General features: G+C 32.6%; 1 pseudogene; it reads left to right on the top strand.

Annotated features, from left to right (window-relative positions):
• LOC143386305 (abnormal spindle-like microcephaly-associated protein homolog) overlaps positions 1-18,293 on the top strand; it is a 48,249-nt pseudogene extending 29,956 nt beyond the window's left edge.
• Positions 18,294-18,896: the final 603 nt, after the last annotated feature.

Here is an 18,896-nt window from a genome sequence, read left to right as displayed (position 1 = left end):
CTGTATAGTTGTCCCTTGGTATCCATGAGGGATTGGTTCTAGGACCCCAGCAGATATCCAAATCTGTATGTTTACAAAATGGCATGGTATTTGTGTATGACCATGCACATCCTCATCCTCCAGTATGCTTTGAATTCTCTCATAGTATTTCTAATATTCAATGCAATGCCAGTAGTGTATAAATAGTTTTTAGACTTTATTGTTTAGAGAATGATAGCAAGAAATCAAGTTGGTACGTGTTCAATACAGTCACATCTTTCTTTTCTTTTTTCTTTTGGAAAATGTTCCACCCTCACCTGTTTGAATTCATGGATGGGAAATCCATGGAAACAGAGGGCTCACTATGTTTATATTATCAGTCCTGTAATGTTATAGTACAGGATGCCTTATGTACAGAATTTTCAAGCATAATAAGATAATTTAACAACCATAAAATAAAGGAAATATTTAAGATCTGGAAATAATGTCTTCGAAAATTATATATAACCAATAGATACCAAAAATATTATAATATTTTTCTTTTCCTTTTAATATAACAAAATTGCTACTTATGACTCTGTAATACAAATGCAGTGTAAATACAATCAGAATTGAAATGGATTTCTGAATTGACTACAGCTGTATCACTGTAAAGACTAAACTATAAACAAGATGTTAGCAATGAAATATTGGCTTTCTAATAATGTGTTCATTTTTAAGCATGGTATTAGAAAACTTAATATTTTCAAAAGTATTAAGAATAGAAAGCTATGTCTATTTTACATTTTGTCCTTTATTACCTTTCCCAGGGGTATTGGAGAAGATATTCCACTAGACAAAGATTTCTGAAATTGAAATATTATTCAGTCATCCTGCAATCTAGAATAAGAATGATAATTGCTGTTAAATCTTATAAACGATATCTTTGGTCCACAATTACATTTCAAAGGGATTGGCGTACTAGTTTAAGAAGAAAACAAGATCAACAAAGATATAAAAGGTTAAAATCATCATGCCTTATAATCCAATCTGTGTTCAGAAGATGGAAGCAACATAAAATGCAATTACAAATAAAAGCTGCAGTAATATCGCAAAGAGCTTTTAGAGAATGGCATTCTAGGAGAAAAGCTAAAGAAAAGTCTGCTATTGTCATACAATCATGGTATAGAAGGCACAGAGAATTACAGAAATATATTTATATTAGATCTTGTATTGTTATTATTCAGAGAAGATTTCGGTGCTTTCAAGCCCAAAAGTTATATAAAAGAAAGAAAGAGTCTGTACTGACTATCCAGAAGTACTACAGAGCATACCTTAAAGGAAAGATTGAGCGCACCAACTACTTACAGAAATGAGCTGCAGTCATTCAACTACAGGCAGCTTTCAGGAGAATGAAGGCTCAGAATTCATACAGACAAATTAGAGCTGCTTATGTTTTCCAATCATATTGGAGAATGCGACAGGAAAAATTTAGACTTTTAAACCTTAAGAAGATTGTTATCAGATTGCAGGCACACATAAGAAAACATCAGCAATTACGGAAATATAAGAGGATGAAGAAAGTAGCCATTATAATTCAGACTCATTTCCGAGCTTACATTTCAGCCAGGAAAGTTCTAGCAACTTATCAGAGAACACGTTCTGCTGTCTTTGTTCTACAGTCTGCATATAGAGGGATGCAAGTCAGGAAAACATTTATTCATATCTTAACATCTATTATAAAGATTCAGTCATATTATCATGCTTATATTTCCAGAAAGAAATTTGTGAGTCTAAAAAATGCTACAATAAAGTTGCAGTCAGTTGTCAAGAATAAACAAGCACGTAAACAATATTTACTTTTAAAAGAAGCTGTACTATTAATCCAACAATGGTACCGTACACAGAAAATGGCTGCATGAAAGAGAGAAGAATATGTGCAGATACATGAATCTTGTATCAAATTGCAAGCTTTTGTTAGAGGATACCTGGTCAGAAAGCAGATGAGATTGCAAAGAAAAGCTGCTTTTTCGCTGCAGTCTTATTTCAGAATGAGAAGGATGCAGCAGCACTACCTGAAAACTTATAAAGCAGTTGTTGTCATTCAGAATTACTATCGTGCATACAAAGTACAAGTCAATCAGAGGAAGAACTTCTTGCAAGTCAAAAGAGCAGCTACTTGTTTGCAAGCAGTCTACAGAGGTTACAAAGTTCGCCGACTATTGAAACAACAATCTCTAGCGGCTCTTAAAATTCAAACTGCTTTTAGAGGCTACAGTAAAAGGGAAAAATATCAATCTGTTCTTTGGTCGGTAATGAAAATTCAGAGATGGTACAGGGCACACAAATCTGCTTATGATATAAGAACACATTTTTTAAAGAAAAGAGCAGCTGTGATTTCTCTTCAGTCTGCTTATCGAGGCTGGAAAGTCCGGCAGCAGATCAGAAGGGAACATCAAGCTGCAATCAAGATTCAGTCTATTTTTAGAATGAACAAGGCCCAGAAACAATTCAGATTGTTAAAATCAGCAGCATTAATCATCCGGCAACATCTAAGAGCATGGACTATAGGAAAGAAACAACGTATGGAGTATGTTGAACTCCGTCATGCAGTACTGGTGCTTCAGTCTGCATGGAAAGGAAGAACCCTTAGAAGACAAATTCAAAGGAAGCACAAATGTGCAGCCATCATACAGTCATACTATAGAATGCATGTGCAACAAAAGAGGTGGAGACTCATGAGAAAAGCTGCTCTTTTGATTCAAATGTATTATAGAGCTTACAGAATTGGGAGAGAACAACATCGTTTGTATTTGAAAACAAAAATGGCTGTGCTAGTTTTACAGTCAGCTTACCGTGGTATGAAAGTGAGAAAAAGAATAAAGAAATTCAGCAAAGCAGCAATCACTATACAATCTAAATATAGAGCTTACAGAGCCCAAAAGAAATATGCAATCTACAGAGCTTCAGCTATCATAATTCAGAGGTGGTATCGAGATATCAAAATTACAAACCATCAACAAAAGGAGTATCTTAATTTAAAGAAGACAGCAATTAAAATCCAAGCTGTTTATAGAGGTATTAGAGTAAGAAGACATATTCAACACATGCACATTGCAGCCACTTTAATTAAAGCCATATTTAAAATGTATCAGTCAAGAGTAAGATACCATGCAATGAGAAGAGCAGCTGCTGCAATTCAAGTAAGATACAGAGCATATTGTCAAGGTAAAATTCAGTGTGAAAAGTACCTGGCCACTTTAAAGGCTATTAATACTCTTCAGGCAAGTTTTAGAGGAGCAAGAGTTAGACAAACTCTAAGAAAGATGCAGGTTGCAACAACACTTATTCAGTCATGCTATAGAAGATACAAGCAGCAAATGTATTTTAATAAGTTAAAGAAGGCAACAAAAATAGTACAGCAAAGATACCAAGCAGTGAAGGCAAGAAACAAACAATTTCAGAGGTATAACCAATTGAGGCAATCTGAAGTACGCCTTCAGGCTACTTTTAGGGGCATGAAAACTAGGAGACTTTTAAAAGTTATGCATTTAACTGCCACCCTTATTCAGAGGAGATTTAGAACTGTGATGATGAGAAGAAAATTCCTTTCTCTCAGGAAAACTGTTATTTGGATTCAGAGAACATATCGTGCAAAACTTTGTGGAAAGAAGCATCACTTACAAGTCCTTCAGTTACATAAGGCAGTTATTAAGATCCAGTCATCATACAGAGGGTGGGTGGTAAGGAGACAAATGAAAGAAATGCAGAGGGCTGCTGTTCTCATTCAGGCGACTTTCAGAATGCACAGAACATTTGTTTCATTTCAGACTAAGAAACGTGCCTCAGTTATAATTCAACAACATTATAGAACATACAGAGCTGCAAAATTGCAAAGAGAAAATTTTATCAGACAATGGGATTCTGCAGTGGTCATTCAAGCTGCATATAAAGGAATGAAAACAAGACAGCTTTTAAGGGAAAAACAGAGCTGCTATTAGAATACAAAGCACATACAAAATGTATAAGCAATATTGTTTCTACCAAAAGCTCCAGTGGGCTACAAAAGTGTTACAAAACAGATGTCGAGCAAATAAAAAGAAACAAAAAGCTCTTCAACCCAATATGTGTAAAGAAGAAACAAATAGCATTCAAGCAAGTTTTCAGGACATCAACATAAGGAAACAAACTCAGAAACAGCATGAAGCTGCCATTATTATTCAGAAGCATTTTAAAGCTTTTCTCACAAGGAGACATTATCTCCACTTTAGAGCAACAATAATTTCTGTTCAAAGAAGATACAGAGCATTAAGTGCAAAAGAACCCAAACAGTTACTTCTGTACAGTCTTCTTACAGAGGCTTTAAGGTAAGAAGTAATATCCAGTGTATGCATCTAGATGCCACACTAATTTGGTCATTCTACCTAATGCACAGAGCCAAAGCTGTTTATTGAACAAAGAAAACTGATTTTTATTACACAGATTTTTGTAGGTCATATGTCAGAATTAAAAAGGAAAGAAAAAAGTGTTTAAGCAGATTCAGAAATCTGACCTCTTCAGGCTGAAGACAGACAGAAATTTAAAAAAAAATATGAGGAAAGGATGGCAGTCTTGCTATCCAATCTGCATTCAACTGTTACAGAAGTAAAACCCAATATGAAGCTGTTCAAAGTGGGGATGTTATGATTTACAGGTGGTTTAACACTTCTCTGTTTGCTTTTCACAGGAAGGAGAGTATCATTCTCAAAGTGGGACTATAGTAATGATTCAAAGAGATCTTTGTGATACAGTCACAAGAAAACTGGAAATGCAGAAATGTGCTGCCCTCCAAATTCAGTCCTTCCTTCTGATGACTGTGTTTCAGAGAAGATTTGTTCAGCAGAAAAGAGCTGCTGTCACTTTACAGCATTATATCAGGACATGGCAAACCAGAAAGCAGTTTTTACTATATAGAAAAGCAGCGGTCATTTTACAAAATCAGTACAGAGCCCGTCTATCTGCAAAACACCAAAGACAAGTCTATTTGCAAATCAGGAGGAGTGTTATTATAATTCAAGCTAGAATCAAAGGATTTTTACAGAAACAGAAGTTTTATAAAATTAAAAGTAGCACCATAAAAATTCAGGTATTTACTTATTTTAAATATAAAGCTTCAATATTTTGGTCAGTGTTTGTGAGAATTTTTTAAATGAGTTTAAGCAGGCCATAAAGAATAATAGTACTTTGCGTGACCATTTTATCATCTTCCAAAGTAGAACATTATTTTGAGAGTGAGAAAAGACACCAATGATGATTCAGGCAAGACAGCACAGAACTGGAGTTGTTTTGACCCTGGTCACCTTGCACTTCATGCATTTCATAGGTGTTAATTATCGCACTCCTGGAAGAATTTTGAAAAGATGGGATCTCCGTATTTGACATTTTTTAAGAGTAAATTTTAAATTAAAGTGAACTGTTATTTAGCATAATTGGATGAAACAGGATAATTATATTCCTCTAATAATATATTAGCTAGAGCTGCTTATTATATAGATGTACTTTATTCAGTTTAGCACTTTTAACTTCTAAAGCATTTTGTTATTTTGTTTAATAAATTCTCCAATGTGTGAGGAAAATAGAGTTTTATCTGTTAAAATATTAGAGAACTGAGAAAAAATTAACCAAAAATTTCAATGTTGTATTGGAAGGAGGCAGATCCAGGAATTGAATCTGAGCACTTCAGCTATTTTTGTTCTATGCGCAATAAATTGGGCTTTGAACCTAAGTGTGATATGTTGTTATCTTGATAGTTGCTGTTAAGCTTAGAAATAATATTCTCTCTCAAAATCCACAACTGTTTAGTGCTAATAAGGTGCTAAATATTGTACTGGGTTTTAGGAATAGACCATAAGATATACTTAGTTGCTCTCCTCAAACAACTTAATTGAGCAAGGGAAATAATAATATTAAGTAAGAAGTGTATGTTAGTGGGAACAAAAAGAATCTAGGCTAATCTTGTGGTCAGAGAAAGCTTTCTAGAGTGAGTGACATACATATTCAAATATTTGGCTAAAGGATAAATTTGGAAAGAGCCAAGTAAAATGTATGGAGGGACTATTTCAGCTATAGGAGATAACACATAAATTGGAAAACTTCAGAGAGGAGTACAAAGTAAGATAGGACAAGACTGGCCAGGAGCAAAATTGTGAATATCTTTGTAAGATGCAGAAAAAAATTTATAAAGGAATTTAAGCAGGAGAAGGCTAGAATTATTTTTATTTTTACAAAGTTACTCTGACAGGAATGTGAAAGGTGAACTGTAAAGGGAACAAAACTAGAATAGGGAGACTATTTGAGAGGCCATTGATCAGTTGAAAGTCAACAGTTTAATATAGGTTAGTGAAAATGAAGTTTGGAGAATTAATTTGGTTAGGAAGAGAACTGACATCATGTTGAGCATGAACAGGGATCCAAGACATGTTTATGGCTTAGGTAACTCAGCAGAAGATACCATTAAGTGACACTGGAAACAAAGGTAAGATCAGGATTCCTTTACAGACTACACACAAAAACCAGAATGTATGTGGAGTGGTAAGGATTACTCCCCAGGAAATGGAGAGTAGGTTAGTGTGTTCATTTTCTTTCTGTTCTTCCAAATGCATTGGTGCACATGTATCTGGATTTCCACATGTAATGCACATCTTACAACTTAAAATATTGGCTAGGGTTACGTTAGGCTTTTCTGACAGCCAGCAACAGGGTATGTGTGTTAAAGTACATGGCAGGCATTCATTATATCGGCACCACTGTCCTCAGAGGACTCACTATATGCCAGACTCTAATGGGAGTTAGTATGTGACTTTATTTCTACAATTGATTTTTGTTTATCTGCATTAACCTCAGATTGACTGTCTTAATACTAATTCTTCCAATTTACAAAAAATGACAGTCATTGCATACCTGTTATATTTTTTGTATTTGATAGGCTATATGGAGAAGATATAAAGCTAACAAATATTTATGTAAAGTGAGAGCTGCCTGCAAGATTCAAGCCTATTATAGGTGTTGGAGAGCATGCAATGAATATTTAGCTGTATTAAAAGCTGTTGAAATTATTCAAGGTTGCTTCTATGCCAAACAGGAGAGAACAGGGTAATGTATTGTAGCCCTGTGGAAGAGCATAACAGTATATGTGTGGTTGGCAAGTCCTCATAAGTATTTGCTATGCTCAATTTATATGGTTAGTTTTTGTTGATATTTTCTCCATTCATGAACCATAATATATCTCTTGGGATATCTTGCTTTTTAAATATAGAGCATAGGCTTAATGATATAATTTAGTAAGAAATATTTACATACACTTAAAGCTTTTGTCCTTTTTGTTGTTGTTGATATAGCTATTGGCTAAATTTGTTTTCATATTTCTTTTTCTTTCTTTCTTTACTTTGTATTACTCTTGTCCTTAATGATGAAGACCCTAATTACCAACTTTCTATGCATATTCTATTTCCTTACTTATTGAGTCATTTAATGTATGTTTTACTTACATTTTTAGAGGCTGCTATTAAATGGTCTTTTTTTAAATTTCACACTATAAGAATTTTTCTTCACATCCCAGAATTTGTGATTGCTGTCCAGTTTAGGAGAGCAGAGCAGAGTTAGAGGACTTAATATATAGACCCAGTTGCCACTATCAATATTAAGGACTGGTATCTTATTTTCTTGTACCAAAATGGTGAATTTTCTCAATGATATTCGGTCTTATTTTCTAAGAAATCTGACAATCAAACAAACTCATCTTTTTACCTTTTCTATAATACTGAGAAGAAATTAAAGAGCCCATCTTCTCAAATAAGTGTCCTTTTCTTATCTGATGCTACTTGTAATCTTTCAACCTCTCTTTTTGACCACCTCCTGTCTGCTCAGAGACTCACTCAGACTTTATTCTTTACTATTATTTGTCATGACTCACTTTATGGAGGTTTTTGTCTGGACCCAAATGGTCATACTTTCTTTTGATCTTGTTCAAAATTATTTGTCACACCAGAATTATGGAACTTCTTGTTTCCTACTCACTGGGATATTGCCAATTGCAAAACTTCCTTTTTATTGTGTCTTAAGTGTATGCATAAAATTGTGATTGCTAGAACTTAAGTATGAATTTCTGCTTCCTTTTGTTTTGCCTTTGTTGTATTTTTTTCTCCTCAGTATTGGAAGTAAGAGAACAAGAAATATTTGTTGAATATATTAAATTTGAAATTGCTTTTCAATAATAACTATTTTTTAGGTTTTTGAAGATGAGAGCATCAACAATTATCATTCAGAGAAAATGGAGAGCTATACTTTCTTTAAGAATGGCTCATGAGACTTCTTAATGGCAAAAGTAGGTGTAAATCAAAATAACTCATTTATAATACAAAAAGAATTTTTTAGACCTAATTATTCATTTATTTTATATCTATTATACTCAAGTAAAAGTTATTTTTACTTGGAAAGACACTAGTATTTTATATATATAGTGCATGCATATATCGTATGTATTTATAAGTTATTTTCAAACTCAAGTTTGAAGTGCTTTCAGTGAAAATAACCAATCTGGAGAAATCATAATGAATGTAGCATATTTTGTCTAGTATAAGTCAAGTACTTAGTAACATGCTCTTTAAGACACTATTGATTATATATTTAAATTGTTTAACATCTGCATTTTAAAATAGCTTTGGGCTTTAGTTAAAAAATCAAAAATTAAAATTTGACTTAAATTTTAGTGTTCATGTAATATTCACTATGGTTAATAATATAACTATTATTGTTATTACTCTTACTAGTCATACTTAAAGTATGCCAAGCATTGGATAAGCTCTTTTATATGAACAAATTTGATCTTCATACAGCCTTATAAGATAGTTACTATTATCCTACTCAACTTAAAGGTGAGGAAAATGTTTAGAGAGGTAAATTTACTTGCCCAAATAGCTGGAGGTTTATAAAACAAACCTAGCTTAAGTGAATTAAAATTATTTAAATTCACATCCTCTGTGTGTGTGAAAATTAGATTGTCATGATGTTATGTAATTGAGCAACATAAAGTATACTGGTGGTATGCTTTGTGGTTCTTGAAACCACAGAAGTTCCCTCATGGCTGGTTATAATGACCACTCTGCTCTTTATATTGTAGCTAGCTATTTTAGTAAATGTATTTTTCCTATAATAACTTTAGTCCTTTTCCTCCTCACAATGAAAAGAATCAGGAGGGTAAGAGGGAGAGAACACCAAATATCTATTGATCTTGACTTGTCCCTTCAATTTTGGCTATAGATCTATATAGACTGTATCACCTTTTCATATCTATGAAATATGACATCCTCAAACATTGAAAAAAATTCAAGAATCTCTAGTAGGTGGAAAATCTTATTATTTCTATCTATTAATGTCATTTGTAAAATTTTCCTTGTAGAAACATCATGCTGCTTGTCTGATCCAACCACGTTTTAGAGGACATAAAAGAAGACAGCTCTTTCTTCAGCAGAAATCTGCTATTTTGATCATACAAAGACATATACAAGCCTGGGAGGCTGGGAAATGTGAAAGAATAAAATATCTTGAATTAAAAAATCTACAGTTATTCTATAAGCACTAGTGCGTGGCTGGTTAGAAAGGAGAAAAGTAAGTTTTTTAAGTAGAATGTTTCAATCACGTGAAATGAAAGTATTTGACGTTAAATGGTGGTAAGACATTTTGGTCTTTGGAGAATATTTTCAGAGCTAATATAATTATTAGTTTGAGTTCATTCAGCTGCTGCAGAGCTACATAGAAAGGCATTGGGTGTCACAGATTTTTGTTCTTTGACCCTGCTGCTTCACATTGCCAGAGATGCAAAATAAAATTTCTCTTGTATAATGACTCAACAAAAAAACTGAAAGAAGTATGAGGGAAAGGTTTCATAGGTTAAAGATGTTAATTTTTACTCAGGTAGTCTTTTGCTGCCCTTAAGGAATTGTAACTACCATTCCTGTGATGTCACCCCAATCTTCAGCAAAAGATAATTCTGTTAAGGGAGCTCATGACATTTGGCTTCCAATATATAAAGCACTGGCATAGACATAACAGCCTGATTTGAACCTAAAATAGAGTTCTTTTGTATTTTACTCATATATATTAGAAATCTAAAGCCCCAAGATCACTGTTGAAAGCCATACTATAAGAATCTTACACTGGATTTATGCTACACTAATACTGGAACAATGAATTCATATAATTTTATCAGATTTAACATCACCATTTCTAACTATTCTGCTGGAATACAGTAGCCTTTTTTGGTTTTTAGCATTGATATCTTTTATTATTCATACATTGAAGGTCTTAAATTGCTGTTGTTGGGTAGTTTAGTTAAATGCTATAATTTTGCTTACATACTATGAATCATGAGTTAAATTATTCTAAATATTTTGAAATACAGGATTATAATCACATTGAATCATGATAGTTACATAAGAGAAAAAACTATCTTAAGAATCAGACACTTTAATAGAGGGAAGGGAACAGGGCAGGAAGTGGGGGAAGGAAAAGAGATGTACTGGGATCTGAATTTTAGCAAATTATATTCTGTTTTTAAATTATGTCAAAATGAATCCTAATATTATATATAACTAAAAAGAACCAATAAAAAATAAAATATTTTAATATTCTACATGCTATACAACTGAGCAATCAACTCATTTGTTATAGTACTTCAAAAAATTTCTTCAGTTAAAATATTGGTGTATCAAAAAAGTCAGACACTTGATTATTAATATTCTTTTTCTCCTTTAGATTTTAGAACAGAGAACCAAAGCTTGGCTCCTTCACTTCACAGCAGCTGCATATTATCACCTGTCTGCTCTTAGAATTCAAAGAGCATATAAAGTTCACATGGCTATGAAGAATGCTAACAAACGGGTTAATTCAGCCATTTGTATTCAGGTCAGTTTGTCTTTTGCAGAAAAACTATGATATGTAACTTTCCTCTTAGAAATTTTTGACATATATTGAACAATTCTCAGATTCCTTATGGAAAGATCATATAATATGTAACACTTTCAGCATATAGCTATTAGAATGACTGTAAGTTTGGAAATCTTCTTTATGGAACAGCAATAAAGCTGTGAATTACTCTCTGATGTAATTTTACTCATTTATTATACTCCCACTAGTAAAGTTGGAGGGTACCTGTTCCTCTAAATCCTTCACAACAGTGGCATCAGAAGACACCCTGATTTTTGCCATTCCAGTGAATTGGAAATGGTATCTCATTTTGTTTTTCATTTACTTGATTGCCAGCAGTTCTGAAATTTTTACATTTATTATTCAAGTTCTTATCTGTGTATCATGTGCTCTTTCTAATCTTTCTTTTTATGCACTTTGTCCCTTTTTCTACTTGATGTTCTTTTTTATTATGGTTTATAGGAATTCTATATTCTGAATAAAGTTCTTATTTGTGTAATTAACATGCATGTACTAATAAAATATTTAGTGAAAAAATAATTTTCAGAATGTTGTATAGTTTGATAGAATTTATATAAATTGTAAAATAAAGGTATTACTCTGCAGAATTAAATACATACGTCCACATATACACACATCCAGTGTGGACTGGATGAGTCTCTACGAAGTAGAAGGGGGAAATGATACTGGAGGTTTGAAAGGCGTTTTGACCTTCTATTTCTTTCTCCTTTAGAGTTTAGCATTGACAGCCAGTTTGGCTTCCCCCTTCACTTCATAGCAGCTTCATATTATCTGCTTTTAGAATTCAAGGAGCATGTAAACTTCACATGGCTATGAAGAATGCTAACATATATAAAATATGCATATAAATGTATGTACGTTTTTGTCTACTTTTAAAAATGTGTGTATTAAAAGTGAAAAAATCTTCACATTTTAAACAGAGATGGTTTTGAGCAAAATTAGAACGAAAGAGATTTATTGAGAAATATTATAGCATCATAAAATTGAGCATGAAGTTCAAGAATGTATGAACCAGAAAAATAGGGCTGCATCAGTAATACAGAAAGCAGTACGTCACTTTCTCCTTCGCAAAAGACAGGAAAAATTTAATGGTAGAATAACTAAACTTCAGGTAAGTGAAAACTATGGTTTTTGATACAGGAATAAAACCAAAATTGAGGTTTTAGTTGAAATGTATCTGTTCATATCATATAAATTTACTGAAAATATTTATTTTGTAGAAATAAATGTATATATAAATTCAAAACAATATGGGCTGTAATCTTAAAATCATTCTTTTATCTCTTTAAGGCATTATGGAGAGGCTACTCTTGGAGGAAGAAACATGATTGTACAAAAATTAAAGCTATACGGTTAAGTCTTCAGATGGTTAATAGGGATATTAGAGAAGAAGATAAACTCTACAAAAGAACCACACTTGCACTTCATTATCTTTTAACGTATAAGCACCTTTCTGCCATTCTTGAGGCCCTAAAACACCTCGGTTAGTTTGTTATAACAATATCTTGCATAAGATTAGGAATACATTTTTTATCTTTGAATATTTAAAGAACATTGTGATTACACAGTATTAACTAAGACTTCGTTTTTTTCTTGGAGCATTGTAGTGGGGTTCATTTTGACATAAATGCATATAACTTCATATGCTCCATTTCTTTTGGGGGGGGGCAGAGAGGTACCAGGGATTGAACCCAGGGGTGTTCAACCACTGAGCCACATCCCCAGTCTGTTTTTTATTTTTATTTTTTCACTTAGAGACAGGATCTTGCTAAGTTGCATAGGGCTTGGATAAGTTACTGAGGCTGGCTTTGAACTTGGGAATCATCCTGCTTCCACTTCTAAAGCCTCTGAGATTATGGGCATGCGCCACCACACCTGGCCAGTTTGCTCCATTTCAATCCTTTGTACTTCTTCTTCTCTCAGTCCCTCCCCTGTCCTCTTTCTCTATTCAATTGGTCTTCTTTCTGTTTATTTATTTTTCTATTTAGTACATTATAGTTATATATAAAATTGGAATGCATTGTTGTTACTGGAAATTAACGTGTCTTTTTCTCTTTCAGAGGTTGTTACCAGAATATCTCCACGTTGTTGTGAGAACATGGCTGAGAGTGGAGCAATTTCTAAAATATTTGTTTTAATCCGAAGTTGTAATCGTAGTGTTCCTTGTATGGAAGTCACTGATATCCTGTACAAGTTTTGCTTAATGTAGCTAAGGTAGTTTTCCATTTTAATAATGAAATATTCATTGTTCAAGAAATGTAACTCTGCAAATTATTAGATAGATAGAATTGATAGAATTTATATAAATTGTAAAATAAAGGTATTACTCTGCAGGATTAAATACATACGTCCACATATACATACATCCAGTGTGGACTGGATGAGTCTCTACGAAGTAGAGTAGAAATGCTCTAAATTAGAAATTAGGCTGGGAATGGTGCTGCATGCCTAATCCCAATAGCTCAGGAAGGAGTCAGAAGGATTGCAGGTTCTAAGCCAGCCTCAGCAGCTTAGACTATAAGCAACCTAGTGAGACACTGTCTCAAAATAGATATTAAAAAAAAAAAAGCTGGGGATTTGGCTCAGTGGTTAAGCACTACCCTTGGTCTCAATCCATGGCACCAAAAAAGGAAAGAAAAAAAAAAACAAAGTTTGAAATTAGGCCTCTAAATTAAAATTCATGTATATGAAGAGTCTTGATGGGGAAAATATTTAATTTATGAATATAACTATAGATATGAATGCTATTTTGTTGTTTTATTTCTATTACTTTTATAATATGAATAATAATATGAATAATAGTATTATTGAGAACTTGTCAGTATTTTTGTACATTATTTAATTTAATCCTTATAATAATCCTGTAAAGTAACTCATATATTTCCCATTTTATAGAAAAGGAATGATAATGCTTACAGAAGTTGCATACAATCAGTGGTATTAAGATGAGACATTTACCTTCCTTGCCCACCCTCACAACCATGACTGTAGTGTACCCAATATATTGAGGAATAGTGGTTAAGAACATAGACCCAAACTACTGAATTTGAATCCCAGTTCTGCAAGCTGTTATAGATTATTTGGCCTCTCTTTGCTTTACTTTCTTCCACAGTAAAATGGGTATAGAAAAAAATAATACTCATCTCAAAATGTTACTGTGAAGATTAAATGAGTTAATATACTTAAAAGTTCTTGATACATAAACATACCATGCAAGTGTTAGCTATTAATGGTTTCTTATTTTTATGTTAGAATGATTATTTTTTGAAAACATGCAAATTTCAGTATGAATGTAATAGTATCATTAAATAAAGCATGAAAAATGAATCCTAGAATGTAATAGTATCATTAAATAAAGCATGAAAAACTAATCCTAGATTTTTAGTATCAAATTTGTTTTATTCTAAAGTACATCTTCCTCTCAAGAAGGATGTAAAATAGTATAATTAGATCTTGCCTTACTCATTATCTTACTCTATGACTAACTGTAACAGATAAGTTCTCTTTCATGAGAGAGTCTTGCTAAAGTGGTCTTCTCTTTAGAAGCTTGCTTTTATTTACTTCAAGATATTCTTTTTTAGATATTTTAGCTTTAATTTGTTTTATGTGGAACTTTTGAAGTGGTTAGGAAAGTAAAAGATTAATATGCATATAAGATTCAAATATGATAGGAGTAACAAAAAATTATCTCATGAAGTCCTTTGTACCTGTGGCAGATACTTCAAAGATTTGGCTCTAAGCTGTCTTTACGGTTGGGCAGTTTTAAAGGTGTATGCTTATTACAACTTTTAATTTCATTCTGTTCTCTTCAAGTATGAGAAAACTACTTCAGCAGTTTATGATGTAGAAAACTGTATACACACATTGTTGGAGCTTTTGCAGATGTACCGAGAAAAGCCTGGTGACAAAGTTGCAGACAAGGGTGGAAGCATTTACAGAAAAAATTGTTGTTTGTTGGCTGTTTTGTTGAAGACAACAAACAGAGCCTCTGTAAGTATTGATCAGTTACTTTTCTTTGAGCTTATTTTCTATGTTCTTTTATGTATAGATTTTATGTTTTTCCTTTAGTAACCATTACACTAAATATGATTTTGCATGTGATCAAACTTGTTTTTTTTTTGTTGTTGTTGTTGTTGTTTTTTTGCCTAGTATCGGTGTGTGTGTGTGTGTGTGTATTCATTGTTTCATTTTGATATTAAAGAAACTGAATTCTGAAAATAGAATTTATTTCAGTCATGTAAATAAGAATTTCCTACTTACTAGAGAGTATAACAAATTACCTTAGCAGGGTAGGAAATAAGATACGTATAATTCTCTATCCACCTATCATAACCATAAATATGTCTCAAGCTTTTCTGTGCCGAGACATCTGAGTTATTCTCTCCAGGTATCACAATCAACATAAGAGTAACCAGAGCCCTGCCTTTATCCTGATAATTGTGGACACCACTGAAGCATTTTAAGCAAGAGAATAATATTTTCGTATTTAAGTTTTAGCATCACCCTGGCTACTGACTGAAGAATGAATTTGGGAGAGCATGTATAGATATGGGGAGACCATTAAAGGAGGCAAATGTAGATGTGTAGTGGCTAGACAAGAGATTGTGCTTCACCTAGGGTTGTGTCAATGAGAGGTAAGTGGATGATTCTAGAAAGTTGGAAGAGGTAAAATTCATAGGACTTAGTATCTAGATATGACAGGTTATATTGAGTATAGTTCCTTTTTGCATTCAGTATCGAATTAAATTTACAATTTTTGAATATTTCTCCTCTTTATAATTGTCTTACATATTATTTCACAATTTAAAATAATTTGCCTGCTATACTTAGAGAGCCATGCTCTTGATTGTTAAAAGCTTGAAAGCCTACTGCATAGTATTCAAATGATTGATTTTGTTATTCTAGGAGAGATTGAATTTTTATTAGGTTTTAGTAAATGTACACTTTCTTTTTTATGATGTACGAAGTAGTCCCAAAGTTGTGGACCGCATTTATAGCATCTACAAACTTACAGCTCGTAAACATAAAATAAATGCTGAAAGAATACTTAATAATCAAAAGAATAATTCTTCCATAGGTATTCCCGTTATTCCAGAAACACCAATAAGGACCAGAATAGTTTCAAGGTAAGCAGTTAATTGTATTCTATAATTTCATGTCACCATTCATTCATTTAAATATATATTTGTTAACACTATCATAAACAAGATATTGTTCTTAACCATAGAGAAAAAACATTTGAATAAGAATAGACTATTCCAAAAAAAAAAGAAAGAAAAAGAATAGACTATTCAGTAAATCTAAAGGAATCAATTTCACTATAATGAAATAATATTGATGTAGCTTTGGGTATTTAGTAGCTATTCAACAAATTCCTTATGTTAAATAGTTCAGACCAAATGCTAAGAACCTTGTTATATCAGTTTTATTTTCCATGTCAATCTCTATTTTTATGTGGTACTGAGGATTGAACCCGGGCCTCGTATGTGCTAAGCAAGCGCTCTACCACTGAGCCACAACCCCAGCCCAATCCAGGATGATTTTATATCAAGATCTTTTACTTAAGTATATCAGCAAAAAAAGGAAAAAAAAAACCTGTTTTCTTTTTTTCTAAATAATGTAACATCACAGATTCTGTGACTAGACATAGATATATCTTTCAGGGTCACCATTTAGCCTGTTATAGACCCATAAAGATAATTGTGGTTTACCTAGTTTATGTTACTTTTTTTTTAAGGTGTGTTTGTTTATGTGGTTACTCCCCATGATCAGGGAGTACAAATCATATAGAGCTGCATCTTGAACTACAAAGTGCTTAAATTTGGTTGTGCAGCGTAAAGCTATGTGGTTCAGGAAGAATGACAATGAGCAAACAGATTAATGAGTTAAATAATAAAGATAGTGACAACTACTAAGATAAAGAGAATGGCCGAGAAAGCATCATGTGATTTTTAAGTCCTGGAGGGTGAGTTGAGGAGAGGATAGCACAGAGTGGGCAGGAGTGTTGCATCATGGCATGGCTTTTGTTTTGAATAAGCTTGAGAAACCTACAGCATAAATAAGAGGAAAATATAAATAAGCCATTGGAAAATCATGCCTATGGTTGAACAGAAGAACAATTTTTTAGATAAAATTTGGAGTACTGTTGGTTTGAGGATGTAGATAGCACTTAAGGCCAAAAGATGAATGAATGTGATCATGGATTGAAATTTCACTCCTTTCTATCACTCCTTTCCATCGTATGGATACATACCGCATTTTGACCACTAACCAATGGTGAGGCATTTTGATTTTTAACAAGAAAGAATAAGAAGATGGAAGTGTACATAGTAGGGATCTGTGTGAGAAGATACATGAAACTCTCCCCTGATTTATACCGTTTTCTCAATGTGGTGTGATATTTTAAACTCAACAACTCAGAAGTAGCTTAGAGGGTATGGAAGGGATATTTGAAAAGAGGAAAGAAATAAAATAGTCATCTGGGAGAGCAGAAGCATACTAGGCAATTCAAATGCCCATTTGACATAAAATAAAAATGTATAGTTTCTTTAGCAATATCTGTATAGGAATGGAGAAAGAAGATATTTCTATTTAATTTGGAACCCAAATAGAATTTTCTAGACAAGTTTGATAAGAGAAAGAAACAGAATGGAATAATATTGAGATAACTAAACTAGTTAGGGAGGAAAGTGAGAATAACATTCTAATGAACAATAGGTATGTGTTGAGGTCAAGTGAACTAGAGATCTCAGCAGGGTGGAGGAATTGGTTCAGTGACTGTATTAAAGCAGATAACATGGATAAATCAGAAGTGGTGATAAAGTCTAGAATGTAAACTATGTGAGAAAGGATTGGTTAAGAAAGAATGGAAGGAAAGGGTTGCAAAAACTGAGAATGCTGTTGGTTTTTTAGCCATATGCATGTTGATATTATTAATGAGAATGGTAGCAGGAGTTGGGGGAAGTCCAAGAGCAGGTTCGTAATTAGGAGATGGTCAATGAGCAAAAGATGGTAGCAAAATAAGTAGTATAAGCTCCAAAGAAGCCAGTATCATAAGGAAATATTCTAGAACTGATAATTGGCAATAATATGAAGTTCTTCCACCTCTTTGAAAAGGTTGTAAGAGAAATGATGTGTCATGAATTAGTTAACACATAAAGATAAAAATTAACTCTTTTAAGAAATTAACTCTTTTAAGAAATATACTGTTTTAATGCCATATTTTTATTTTTATTTTTTAAAACAGACTTAAACAGGATTGGGTTTTAAGAAGAGATAGTATAGAAGAAATCACCAATTCTCTGCAAGCTATTCAAATGGTGATGGATACACTTGGCATTCCTTATCAGTAAAAATAAACATTTTCAGTGTGTACAGTATAAAGAAATATTAAAGCTAATTATGAATATGTAAAGTGCTTTTTGCTTTCTATGTACAACTTCTAAAATCTGACTTTGTATTAAAAAATATGTATATTACAAATAACTAAGCTGTTTATTAAATTCTTCATTGTTTTTTATTTAATATAGCTGTATGCATATAACAAATAAATATGTCATAAGATGATTATAATACTGTTACTCATGTCTATTAAAGTGTTATATTAGTTTGAATGTAGTCATATTCCTAAAAGGAAAGGAATCAATTATTACCTGTTTTATTGATAAGCAAAAGCATTTTACTAAAACACATGTTGAAAGTCAAAGATTCTGTCTATTCACTTAGAAAATGAGAAGAGCATAAAATATTCCCACACACGTGTATGGATAATGTACTAATTTGTATCCTTCACTGGCTAAAGCATCCAGAGAGTTAAATGAGCTTCTCTAGGGAAATTATAAGAATATAACCAGTAAGTGTATATATACTAAAACCCCTTAACTTTGAACTGATTTTAATTTGTATTATAATTTATTGTGTTAAGAGAATAGTATTGCTTTAAAAGAAACTTGTTG

Source organism: Callospermophilus lateralis, unplaced genomic scaffold (genome assembly GCF_048772815.1).
Source record: "Callospermophilus lateralis isolate mCalLat2 unplaced genomic scaffold, mCalLat2.hap1 Scaffold_112, whole genome shotgun sequence".
Lineage (NCBI taxonomy): Eukaryota > Metazoa > Chordata > Mammalia > Rodentia > Sciuridae > Callospermophilus > Callospermophilus lateralis.
Note: the sequence above shows the minus strand (reverse complement) of the source record. Positions and strands in the feature narration are given on the sequence as shown.